At 44.4% G+C, this 12,591-nt stretch overlaps 1 protein-coding gene across 3 annotated transcripts in view; it reads left to right on the plus strand.

Annotated features, from left to right (window-relative positions):
* The window catches only part of FHIP1A (FHF complex subunit HOOK interacting protein 1A), an 839,659-nt gene that overhangs the window by 299,787 nt on the left and 527,281 nt on the right, over positions 1–12,591 (plus strand). The window lies entirely within an intron of this gene.

The raw sequence follows: 12,591 nt of genomic DNA on the forward strand, positions 1-12,591 counted from the left end.
ATGAGTGTACTCGTGACCCTTATCAAGCAGGTTCAGAATTCTTGTTAGAACAGGAAAATTCTGAAGCTCTGGATTGTTGAGATCCACAAGAGTATCCTCAAGTGGAAAAAGAGGAAGAGATGAGTTTGGACGACGTGTGGGATTATCTCTTCCCTTTTGCTGATCAATGTCCCCACCCAAAACCGGAGAATGGATATAACTGATGTCCTCATGGTTGTTTCCAGACTCATAAGCAGGGGAACTAGCCTTAGGTGTTGTATTTTTTGTTAGTATCTTCTCATCCTTTTTTCAATTCTCTTAACTCTTTCAGGTTTACTTCTATTGCAGCATGAAAGTGAACCTGATCCCTAAGGCCATGAGAGCTTGCTGCGGGTGTAGACGGCCCATTAGACAGTCTCATACGGCTGTGTAATTCGGCGAGTACTGCAGGGGCTACCAATGATGTATCAGATGCCGGCATCATAGATATGTCTCCAACCGCACCCAAAATCGAATTATCATTAATGGGTATGTTACAGATCAAGTTCTTTGGGTGTGTGGTGACATCAGACACCTCAGGGCAGATGCTCTTTGAAGAAACCGGTATAACTAATGCTTCATCTGTCATCACTGTACCTCTATACGCCACAGAAACACCCAGGGGAATCCCAACTTGTGATTTCACATACCCAGGTTGTGACAGATCCACATTAGTGATTCCTATATTGCGCCCTTTTTTTTTTATTTGATTCACAGAGTCTTCATAATAATCATCCTCTGAAACATTTCCCTCATTTGGGGCCGCTGAGGCGTTATTTAAGCACCGTTTCCCACTCCGTAGATTTTTTACCATAGTTGACTTTTTGTCCAAGTCGTAGTACACAATTAGTTCGACTTTACGGGAGTTCTCGTACAATCCTGCACCAGGTGTATAGCCACACAACACTGGAGATAGAACAGTCAAAACACAGAAATTAATAATAATTACAACTTTCCTCTAGTTCTGTGTTTGTTGCAAACTAAATTTTGCAATGTGGTAATTCCACACACTAGATGTCATATGAAAAGCAACTTTTTACCTGCAGATGTTCACAAATATTCACACTTCCACACCTCCACGCATCCGAACAGCCCAACAGCCACTTGTAAAGCCCACTTCAAGTGCGCTTGGTCACCGGAACGGGATCAAAGAGGGAATACCTCCGCAGTCTCCCGTTCACGCCGTTAGCGCCAAACAGCCGCTCAACAGCCAACGCCCTCTACCCCTGCCGGGCTCAACGCCGCGAGGGTGATTGCAGGTGGGTTTTGCAGTCTGGTCAGGTCACGTGGTGCTTCTCCAAGCTCCGCCCCCTCCTGTGAACGAAGCTACGGGCAGTAAGAGTCCTGGGTGACTCGAGGTGCTGGGACTCACTATTGATCCAGCTCTGGCAAAAAAGAAAGTGTCCCCGACTGCAAACGCAGCGCTCGCCTGATTGCAGGTGGGTTTTGCAGTCTGGTCAGGTCACGTGGTGCTTCTCCAAGCTCCGCCCCCTCCTGGGAACGAAGCTACGGGCAGTAAGAGTCCTGGGTGACTCGAGGTGCTGGGACTCACTATTGATCCAGCTCTGGCAAAAAAGAAAGTGTCCCCGACTGCAAACGCAGCGCTCGCCTGATTGCAGGTGGGTTTTGCAGTCTGGTCAGGTCACGTGGTGCTTCTCCAAGCTCCGCCCCCTCCTGGGAACGAAGCTACGGGCAGTAAGAGTCCTGGGTGACTCGAGGTGCTGGGACTCACTATTGATCCAGCTCTGGCAAAAAAGAAAGTGTCCCCGACTGCAAACGCAGCGCTCGCCTGATTGCAGGTGGGTTTTGCAGTCTGGTCAGGTCACGTGGTGCTTCTCCAAGCTCCGCCCCCTCCTGGGAACGAAGCTACGGGCAGTAAGAGTCCTGGGTGACTGGAGGTGCTGGGACTCACTATTGATCCAGCTCTGGCAAAAAAGAAAGTGTCCCCGACTGCAAACGCAGCGCTCGCCTGATTGCAGGTGGGTTTTGCAGTCTGGTCAGGTCACGTGGTGCTTCTCCAAGCTCCGCCCCCTCCTGGGAACGAAGCTACGGGCAGTAAGAGTCCTGGGTGACTCGAGGTGCTGGGACTCACTATTGATCCAGCTCTGGCAAAAAAGAAAGTGTCCCCAACTGCAAACGCAGCGCTCGCCTGATTGCAGGTGGGTTTTGCAGTCTGGTCAGGTCACGTGGTGCTTCTCCAAGCTCCGCCCCCTCCTGGGAACGAAGCTACGGGCAGTAAGAGTCCTGGGTGACTCGAGGTGCTGGGACTCACTATTGATCCAGCTCTGGCAAAAAAGAAAGTGTCCCCGACTGCAAACGCAGCGCTCGCCTGATTGCAGGTGGGTTTTGCAGTCTGGTCAGGTCACGTGGTGCTTCTCCAAGCTCCGCCCCCTCCTGGGAACGTAGCTACGGGCAGTAAGAGTCCTGGGTGACTCGAGGTGCTGGGACTCACTATTGATCCAGCTCTGGCAAAAAAGAAAGTGTCCCCGACTGCAAACGCAGCGCTCGCCTGATTGCAGGTGGGTTTTGCAGTCTGGTCAGGTCACGTGGTGCTTCTCCAAGCTCCGCCCCCTCCTGGGAACGAAGCTACGGGCAGTAAGAGTCCTGGGTGACTCGAGGTGCTGGGACTCACTATTGATCCAGCTCTGGCAAAAAAGAAAGTGTCCCCGACTGCAAACGCCATGGGAAATTGCATAGTCCTTTTCTGAGGGCAATGTGACACTGGCAGGATGTAACAATTTGTTGGGGCAAGAAGATACTGTCATGGTGATCTTTCTGGCATAGTAATGTCTTTGAGTGGCATGACACTGTTATGGCCTGGGGAAAATGCAAAGGTATATGGGAAACTGACAGCTCTATAATTGAGTCGAGTTTTGGCATATTTGACAGCCCCCTCGCATATTTTAGTAACATTGAGCAACATATTATTAGCAGCACCCTGATTATTTAAAGCAGCGATCTGATATACTTTGGAAGTAACTCCGCCTGTAGTAGCCGGATCAGGGCCAACAATCGCATTTCTTTATTGCATTTTCTTTCCTGGCAATATGACTCTGCTTTTGGCTCATCACTGAGGAAAAATTTGAGACCGGTGTGATTTCTACTGGCATGCAGTTTGTTTGTCATTCTTTCACAGAGAAGTAGTGGCACACTGTGTGGGGAACTTCTTTAGTGACTTATGATATGAGATATATGATATATATGATAGGTTATTTATAACGCGCTTAATACCCAGAGGCGCGGACCCAGGGATCGAACCTGTGTTGCTTCGTGTCCTCTTGTTTCCAAGTCGAGCACGCTGCCACTGAGCTATCCTCCTGGGACTTGGCATGAACATTTGTCTGCTGTGCACCCACTACTTGTGTTTGAGGCACAATTATCTTATCCATTTATGATTTGTTTCTGCAGAGAAATGCTTCTTCTGAAATACCTGCAAATCGTATGGCATTTTATTTGGAATCGTTTAAAGTTTAAAGATTAAGGCAGGAGAGGATAAGAAAACCTGAGGGGCCATTGCTTTGCTCGATCAGTCCATTTTGTTGTGGGCATTTATGCACCACCTGTTTAAATTTTAACTAGCTGCCAGTGTCGCACCGAGGCACATTGCCTGGCCCTTTTTCTCTTCTCCATTAACATGGGCCCCCAAAACATGAGGGGGCCTGCCCTATGACCATGACAAAGAAAGCTTGATAGCTTTTCTTAAGTGGTGATTTAGCATTTTTCTAACTTAGGTCGGCTTCCATTTTTAGTTAGGGCTATTAGGTGGTACTGTAGCGCCACCTGTAAGCCAAAACTATTGCATTAAAGTATAGATAGGGAGAAATGGCATATGAGGAGGGACACAAACCTTGTAGGTGTTGTTTGGTTATTTTCCCACCCATTGACTGCCCGTGGCCATACTAATCCCTATGACCAGCTCCTGTCCCTCGCAACTCAAAGCATCTCCTCATGGGAGCTCTTTGAACTAGCTTGAATCTAGCCTTACCATCAAACGTTGGACTCAGTGCCTGCTGTGTTTTCTCATTGCAGTCTTCCGATAGTTAATGACTTAATTGGAGTTGTTTACGTGCTACTCGTGTAATCAAAATTTCTTAGCCAGGTCTGCCTGCTGCCACTCAATTTATAAGCACTATGGGTGTCCTTCACTGAAGTCCTGTTAAAACACGCATTGGCAAAGGCAACAGTTTCGCCTTGTGTATAACTATTAGATATTTACCAGGCACCACTATTAGATGCCCAGCTACTCGCACCATTTTGCACCTGCTATCATCTATAGCCAGTTAATACCACTACGGCAGTACCCAGGTACCTCATTTAGGGGTCGCCAGGGGTCTCCCTGGCAACCCCTGACGTCTACCTTGCTACCCCTGTGGTCTTCCTTCATGCCCAAAAAAATTGAAGCTCCTGCGCTGTGGCCAGGCCATGTGCCTCTTTGCTTCTAGAGTGGCTTGCTTTCTTGTTCAGGCTTTTGTTAAAAAAAACAGGGGGTTTTACAAGTGTAACACTTTGAATAGTGCCCCTGTGTAAGAAAGAATAGGAAGGACCATGTGTCTTTCTGGAATTCTAAACAGTAATTGCTAGACTCATTAAAGGTTTATTTCAGGCACACTTCAGGGAGTGAGGCCCTGATTTAGTCTGTTCTTAAACACCGCAAATTCACAATGCAGACACAATCCTGCAAAAAGCATTTAGAGTAGAATAAGCATCCATTTCCGACTATGTATTTTGCTTTTCGCAAGTTGCATTTATAGCATGTTTTTTTCTGCCTATACATATGGTGATACATTCTTGTACGAAATGTGTATCACATTACAGTGATATTGTAACCATATATTTCATAGTGTACTTCGAAACAATGCTATGTGATGCCACTTCCTGTTTTGTCCATGGGTAAACGGTCGTGTTCCATCGCTTCCCTTGATGTCACTTCGGGGTTGATCAAATGACTTTTGAGAGGATAATTTCAGTTTTATTAGTTGAGTGTGAAGGATGTGTTGCCTTACCAGTATTTCTGCTTAGCATGTTTTAATTTGCTTAATACAAATTTGAATCATTTTATTTCTTTAAGTGCTTGTACACCAGCATGAATTGTGGTAAGAACTAATGTTTAGTTTTTCTACTTTTATTATATATCGATACACTGTGAAATGTATAGTGTTGAAATCTTTTAATGTAATATTTCCTTTTATTTTTTTCTTTCTTTTTTGTATCACTTGTTTTGTTTGTGAAATGGGATAAATGTTGTTTTGTTTTGTGTAATGTTAAACGTTTTTGAAAGGTTGATTTGTTTCAACCAAGTCAATAAAAAAATAAAATATCACTTTCTGTGATGTCATCAGAAGTCAAGGGTTATGTGATGTCACTTCCGCTACCCCTGGCGTTTTGGTGAAATGACGTCCCTGGCAGTACCTGACTAGTGCCTTTCACATGCCTACAGCACAAAAGCGCAAACAGTTGCCATTGCCAATGCTTGTTTGAACTGCCTTCAGGACCAGGCATTGAAAGTGACATCGAAGGAGGAGAGCAAGTGCAGTCTGTAGGTATATTAGACTAGTAAAGGGGAAGGTTGCATTTTCTCATACTATGTACCAACGAGTTTACATTACTTGCTATGGACATTTGCACTATTGGCCATCATGCAATGTACCTTGTGCTGGGAATAAATACCCTGCATTTAAGCAAGCCATTCCCATTCTTTATTTTTTCCTCATAGTTGATATGCTTTAAGGAAAACTACCTACCCCCTTCGAAAGTGTGGCGCTGTATGTAAACTGCACTGCCCATGGACGCAACATTCTTTACTGTCGCGCAATATATGCGTGTGTATGTTTCCTAATCAGAACCTTATTAGTGTGGAGGATTGCCCACTAGACTTTGGGAAATATGCAGCAGCCAGGGGAGCTTCGTTTGAATCTGTCCTCCACTATTCTACCTTTTTTTTATTTTGCGTTTATTTTTTTGCTGGTTTATCATTTTTAGGTGTACTGTTATCACCGAAGAGAGAGCCTACCGAGGTCTGCAGTAAAAAGTAGTGGGCTCTTACACACTGTAACGGGTTGTGGATCAAGTTAATGGCCCGCTGAGAAGCAACAGCCTTTAACAAAGCCATATGTGCTGTTACCACCTGTGAAAGCAAGCAAGAAATGATTTCCCACTTAAAAACTTCAAGCAAAGATTATGGAAATGAAGTGAACTCCCAGAATCCTTTTTAGTTTGGGCTATTAGGCGGCAGCGCCACATATAATCCGAAACTGTTAGTATAGATAGGAAGAAATGGCATATGAGGAGGGACACAAACCATGAAGGTGGTGTTTGGTTATTTGCACATACATTGACTACCATGCTAATCCCTACGACCATTCAGTTCCTGCCCCAAACACCTCCTTTTGGGAACTCTTTGAGTTTGCTTTAGCCAAGCCTACCATCACACTTTGCAAAGTGCCAGTGAGTGTTGTTTCAAAGCAGTCTTCTGAAAGTTAATGGCTTAATTGCGGTTGTAAACGTGCTACTGATGTAATAAAAATGTCTTAAGCAGGTCTGCATTCAGCCTTTCGATTTATAAGCACTATGCGTGTCCATCATTGAAGTCCTGCTAAAACAAGCTTTTACAAAGCCAACAGTTTTGGTTTGTGCAGGCATTCATCAGGCACGGCTATTAGATGCCTGGGTACTTGCACCATTTTGCAGCTTCTACCATCGATGGGCAGTTAATACCCTTTCTCATGCTGACACAAAAGCCCAAACTGTTGGCATTGGCAATAATTGTTCTCTTTATTACGTGTCCTTGGAGCAGCAATAGCCTAGGTATCGGAGACTGATAGTGGACCGTGGCTTGTATGTTTTGTGAGGGAAGAGCAAGGGGGGGATAGGAGTTGAGAGTATGTGGCGCAGGAGGGGTTATTGGTGCAGCCATAGAGGAAGAGCAGGAATTAGGAGAAGATTATCGAGTCTGTCAGAGGGCTTGGAAATTAGGCTTTACCATTATTTGAGGCCCACATTCCAAGCCTTCTGATTGGCTATGGTGCTCAAGCAGGGTGATAAATGTTTCCAGATAAGACCAGATGTGTAGGTTCAGGGCAATATTAAGCCCCATCCAAATAACTTAGCTTGCATAGGGAAGTTTGACTCTTTCTCCTTTTTCCTCGCTTTACCTTCTTTATTTATTTTACAAATTTCTAAAGTGCTTGGACAAGGAGTCCTGAGGCATGGGAGCATTGAGACTAACAACATGCAACAGACCAAATCAGGCAGGGGATCCTAAATCAGACAGAAATGGTAGTTCTCTTTTTCATTCGAAGAGGAACATTTTCTGTTTGCGTTTGAATATGTGGAGGCTAGGGCACAACCTCTGGTCAGGGGGAAGGGTATTCCATAATCGTGGTGCAGAGGTAGAAAAGCATCCATCTTTTACCAGCGATAATCTTGCCTTAGGGATTTGCAGTATAGACCTATGTTGTTGGATCTAAGGCTGCGTCTGTCGGGGAGCCATTTTAACTGCACTGCAAGGTAAGATGGGCTATTTCACGAAGGCATGAATGTGCAATGAAACAGGTATGAAACATGACCCTTTTTGCTCTAGGCAACCAATGTAGTGATTTCCGTGCTACTGATACATGATCGGTTTTGTGCAGACCCACCACAACCCTAACTGCATTGTTTTGAACAACTTGTAGGCGGTTAAGTTCTTCTTTTCCTATGCCTATTAGGATACTTGCACAGTAGTCCAGATGGCTGTCTATGATTGCCCTTGCCAAAGTGGCACAACTCGAAGCTTCAAGATACGGCCTACTTTGTGCCAGGAGCTTGATGTAATAAGATGAATTTGACACTAAGCTACTGATGTGTGCCCTCATTGAGAGCTCTTGATCATGAATTACTCCCAGTGTCTTTCCTTTCTTGAGGGTGGGGAAGTAGGCATCTGCAATTTGAAAGGAAGAGTAGGCCTGATCCATGTTGCGCAATTTAGGAGCAGTGCCCAAGATCATGAGCTCTGTTTTGGAGTTGTATAGGGCTAAGCCATTATGCCACATCCAGGAGTGAATTTGGTTATAAGTAGCGTTGATGACCTCCGTGTCTCTGGTATAATTGCCAGTGAGCGGGAAGAGACTGAGTGTCTGCATAGTTAGCATAACTAGTACCTTCAGCGTCTAATCAAACAATGTGAGCATAAAGATATTAAAGAGAGTTGGAGACGGGCACGATCCCGGTGGTATGCCACAGTTTAAAGGATACCCCTCTGACATGGTATCCTAATGGAAAACCTTGGCAGTACGGTCCGACAGGAATGAAAGCACCCAGCTAGTAGCTTCCTTAGTAAATGAGGCCTAAGTGGTGATCTATGCTTGTTTGACATTTATTCCCTTCGCTCCTTTCCCTTCCTCCCTCACCAGGGGCGTTGCTAGGGGGGTGGGCTAAGGGGGCTATAGCCCCTGATCTTTTGGTTGTAGCCCCGGATAGAATCTCAGGCGCTACAGCGAAAAGACTAGCTAACCCCGAGTCCCAACAGTTCCGACATCAGCGTAGCCCCGGGTCTTTTCCAGACTTAGCAACTCCCCAGTCCCTCACCCTCCACACTTGTTCCCAGAAAGCACAAAGAAATGTCCTCTGGGCAGTGTTGAGCTCTATGTAACCAACCAAACCTGCATGTATACCCGTCTTTTTGTTTTCATGCGTTTGTGCGTTTAGTTGATATAGCAGAAATGGCACACCTTCCCATAAGCACATCTTCAGTTATCTCGGTGTGTGAACAGTAGATCGTTTTCAGCCAGAGGGTTGGACAGCTAGCCAAAGGAAGCTTAAAGGTAAGGGCGTAAAAGGAGCATCCTACCATTTTCAAGCTTGAGCCATAGAGCTGTGTGAATTACGTAATGTATTTGCATTGTAATTATTGGTTGTTTTATTTCATAACATGTGTGCAACCTGATTAAGGGTTGCATTAGAGAAACTGGCATCTCTGGCCTACATTTGTGTTCTACATCTACCTGCAAATGTGTGTCATAGTGTGCGTACTATTATTAATATGCGTAATAATACAAGGGAGTGCTTTTACTAAAATTCTGGCTTGCAGTTTAAAGCCAAGCTAAATGACAGTTGTTGATGCCACGAAGTTTAAGAAGCTAGGAGTTAAACCTGCCACTTGCAAATCACACACAGATTTATTTCATCGCGCAAATGATCCTGCTGGGCTGTCTTACTGGCTCCACCAGGGGCATAGACTTTTGGTTTTCCCATTATAGGTAAAAGGGACTGTAACGAAAACAGCCTTTCCTGAGGGTGCGCGGGCCCCAGCGCACCCCGCTGGGTGGGCACCACTGCTTGTATGGTGTATTACCAGTTTCTCCGAGTCTGTGTTTACTGTAGAAAGAGGTCCTGCACTGAGAGTGCGCCGAGGGGGCAGCTGTCATTTCAGCCTTGCACCAAGGAAACTTTTTCAATTCTTTGAAATAAAGCACTGTCACTATTTAACACGTCCAACGATGCTGTTTTAAGGAGCATACGCATTGTTTTTGATCAAGGACACTATCTTTCAGGCTGCTATGCTCTTCTCTCCACAGCAGACACATCATCACTCTGGCAGCCCCTTCCCTCGAGGCTGGAGCCATGATTTGCACACACATGTGTGCTAATGCCACACTGTAACCATGTAGACTGTGGTGGGGCCCTCAAGTTGGGCCCCCGAAATCTGGAAGGATCTTAGCATGTGATAGTAAAAGCAATACATTCGTGGTGAAGAAAAAAAAAACATTAGTTTAATTGTGAGTAGACACTTGGTTATATTTTGTAGTATTTAAATAACACGGTTGTATTCATAAGTTAAGCATTTTAATTACAAATCTGGTGAATTGTGACGGGGGGGGGGGGGTTTACATGAGCATCCATTAGTTGTAATGTAAAAGTGAACAGTTTGTCGATAAGCAAGTTGAAGCACAAAAGATGCTCCGAAAAAGGGTATGGGTTGTTAAATGTTACCTTGCTTGGACATTAGATTATTTCCCATCCCTTTCTGATTTCAAAGTCAGAATGTTGAAAATGCAGTCAATACCAGAACCCATGATGGGTTGACGGTGGCAAGATTTCTCATTTCTGAAAGTCCGCCATTAAGGAAATCTAGATCTGTTTTTGGAAACTTCCCCAAAATGATAGAAGTGCTGTAAGTAGGGTAGTTTTGAGGCAAGGGAGCATGTGGGCAAGATAAGAAAGGATGATTGGTGAAGGTATGGGGCATGGGGATAGCAAAGGTTCTTTTCCCCCTCAAGGCCTTTTGCCAAGATTTTTGCCTCAATGGTCTTAAAACAACTGTTTAGATGGGCAAGTGAGATAGGAAAATTTGACAGCCATCAATTGGGTTTTATGCGGGGATTGGGCACCTCCATGAATGGTTTTATTTTGCATCTTTTTAAAGCAACAGCTGTTACCAAAGTTCATACAATTTACGTGGCTTTTTTTGATTTTGTAATGGTATTTGATTGCGCCATTTGCTCATTACTGTGGTGCAAATTGTTAAAATCGGGCTGTCCTCCCTATTTTGTGGATATATTAAGGCTTTGCATTTTGACACAACAATCCAAGTTAGACTAAACACTGAAGGACCTTTGTCCTTTCTTATCCCCACTGCTACAGGTCTAAAACAAGGCTGCGTTTTGGCACCAACTCGTTTTGATTTATTTCGGACATTGGGGGTGCCCTAACAAATCCGAGATCCTTTCCACCTAAATTGGGGGCATCCCTGGCCTACATGGGCGATTTAGTGATTTTAGATTATAGATCAAACACCAATTGGGCCTCAGTTGCAACTTAATGCCCTTGAAAAATATATACGAGATAATGATGTGGTTCTATATATTATACATTTTGAGTGGAGATTATATCAATCTAGCTTAGAGGTTGTCACCTCTATTGGGTATTTCAGTTATCACACTGATGGGATCTGTAATAAGTGTCTGAATACCAATTTGAGACAGAAAGCAGTAATGTTGGTGTTGCAAGCAAAAAAAGATTAATTGTAGGTTTGGGCGTTTTCCCTGTTGCCAGCCTTAAAGTTGTACAACTCGAAGGTAGTTCCGATTTTAACTTAGGATGCCGATCTCCTATTGTCAAACATAAATATCTGATGGAAGGCATGTTTTTTGGAGAAAAGTAAAGGGGTAACATAAGGGAGAACATATCCCAATCATACGTTATGAACTTGGCTTAGTTTCATTGCAGGCCTCTGTAAACTGGAAAACTTTGCCTTTATTTAGAGTAATATTGGTTACACTGGGATGTTCTCTATTTGGCATACTAAAAACATGTTTTAGAAAAGGCGGGATGCTGATTTTAATAATTGGATTATGCATTGCCTATCCATTGAGGTCACTTCAGACACTTCATCTACACCTATGAAGGTAGAAAGACTGCAAGGTTGGGTAAGGACTGACAACTGTAAAAGCTGTGTTTACATATGCCAACACTTGGGAGAAGCCGCTTAATAATGTGCCAGTCTACTTGAGGAAGTTTCCTAACTCTCATTGGAGAGGGCTATTTCTAACAGCCCGACTTAACCTGTTCCCTACAATTTAAATTTGTGTGTGAGAGCGAAGATAGCGAGGCATAAAAGGGTATGCGGTTTCTGTAATGCGCATCCAACCATGTTGAACATTTGGTGGTAGACTGCAAGGCTCTTGAGAAAATTATCCATTTGTATCTGGGTAAATTCATGCTGGGTGAGATCATTAACTCCGGTGGAATTCTGGCATAGAATGTGTGCAGGCTCAAATATTCCCTTAACACTAGACATGACATGCATATATGATCTCACTGCCCACCTGAATGAAACAGGTATGAAACATGACCCTTTTTGCTCTAGGCAACCAATGTAGTGATTTCCGTGCTACTGATACATGATCGGTTTTGTGCAGACCCACCACAACCCTAACTGCATTGTTTTGAACAACTTGTAGGCGGTTAAGTTCTTCTTTTCCTATGCCTATTAGGATACTTGCACAGTAGTCCAGATGGCTGTCTATGATTGCCCTTGCCAAAGTGGCACAACTCGAAGCTTCAAGATACGGCCTACTTTGTGCCAGGAGCTTGATGTAATAAGATGAATTTGACACTAAGCTACTGATGTGTGCCCTCATTGAGAGCTCTTGATCATGAATTACTCCCAGTGTCTTTCCTTTCTTGAGGGTGGGGAAGTAGGCATCTGCAATTTGAAAGGAAGAGTAGGCCTGATCCATGTTGCGCAATTTAGGAGCAGTGCCCAAGATCATGAGCTCTGTTTTGGAGTTGTATAGGGCTAAGCCATTATGCCACATCCAGGAGTGAATTTGGTTATAAGTAGCGTTGATGACCTCCGTGTCTCTGGTATAATTGCCAGTGAGCGGGAAGAGACTGAGTGTCTGCATAGTTAGCATAACTAGTACCTTCAGCGTCTAATCAAACAATGTGAGCATAAAGATATTAAAGAGAGTTGGAGACGGGCACGATCCCGGTGGTATGCCACAGTTTAAAGGATACCCCTCTGACATGGTATCCTAATGGAAAACCTTGGCAGTACGGTCCGACAGGAATGAAAGCACCCAGCTAGTAGCT

This window comes from Ambystoma mexicanum, chromosome 6q (genome assembly GCF_040938575.1).
Source record: "Ambystoma mexicanum isolate Mex_15411 chromosome 6q, UKY_AmexF1_1, whole genome shotgun sequence".
Classification (NCBI taxonomy): Eukaryota; Metazoa; Chordata; class Amphibia; order Caudata; family Ambystomatidae; genus Ambystoma; species Ambystoma mexicanum.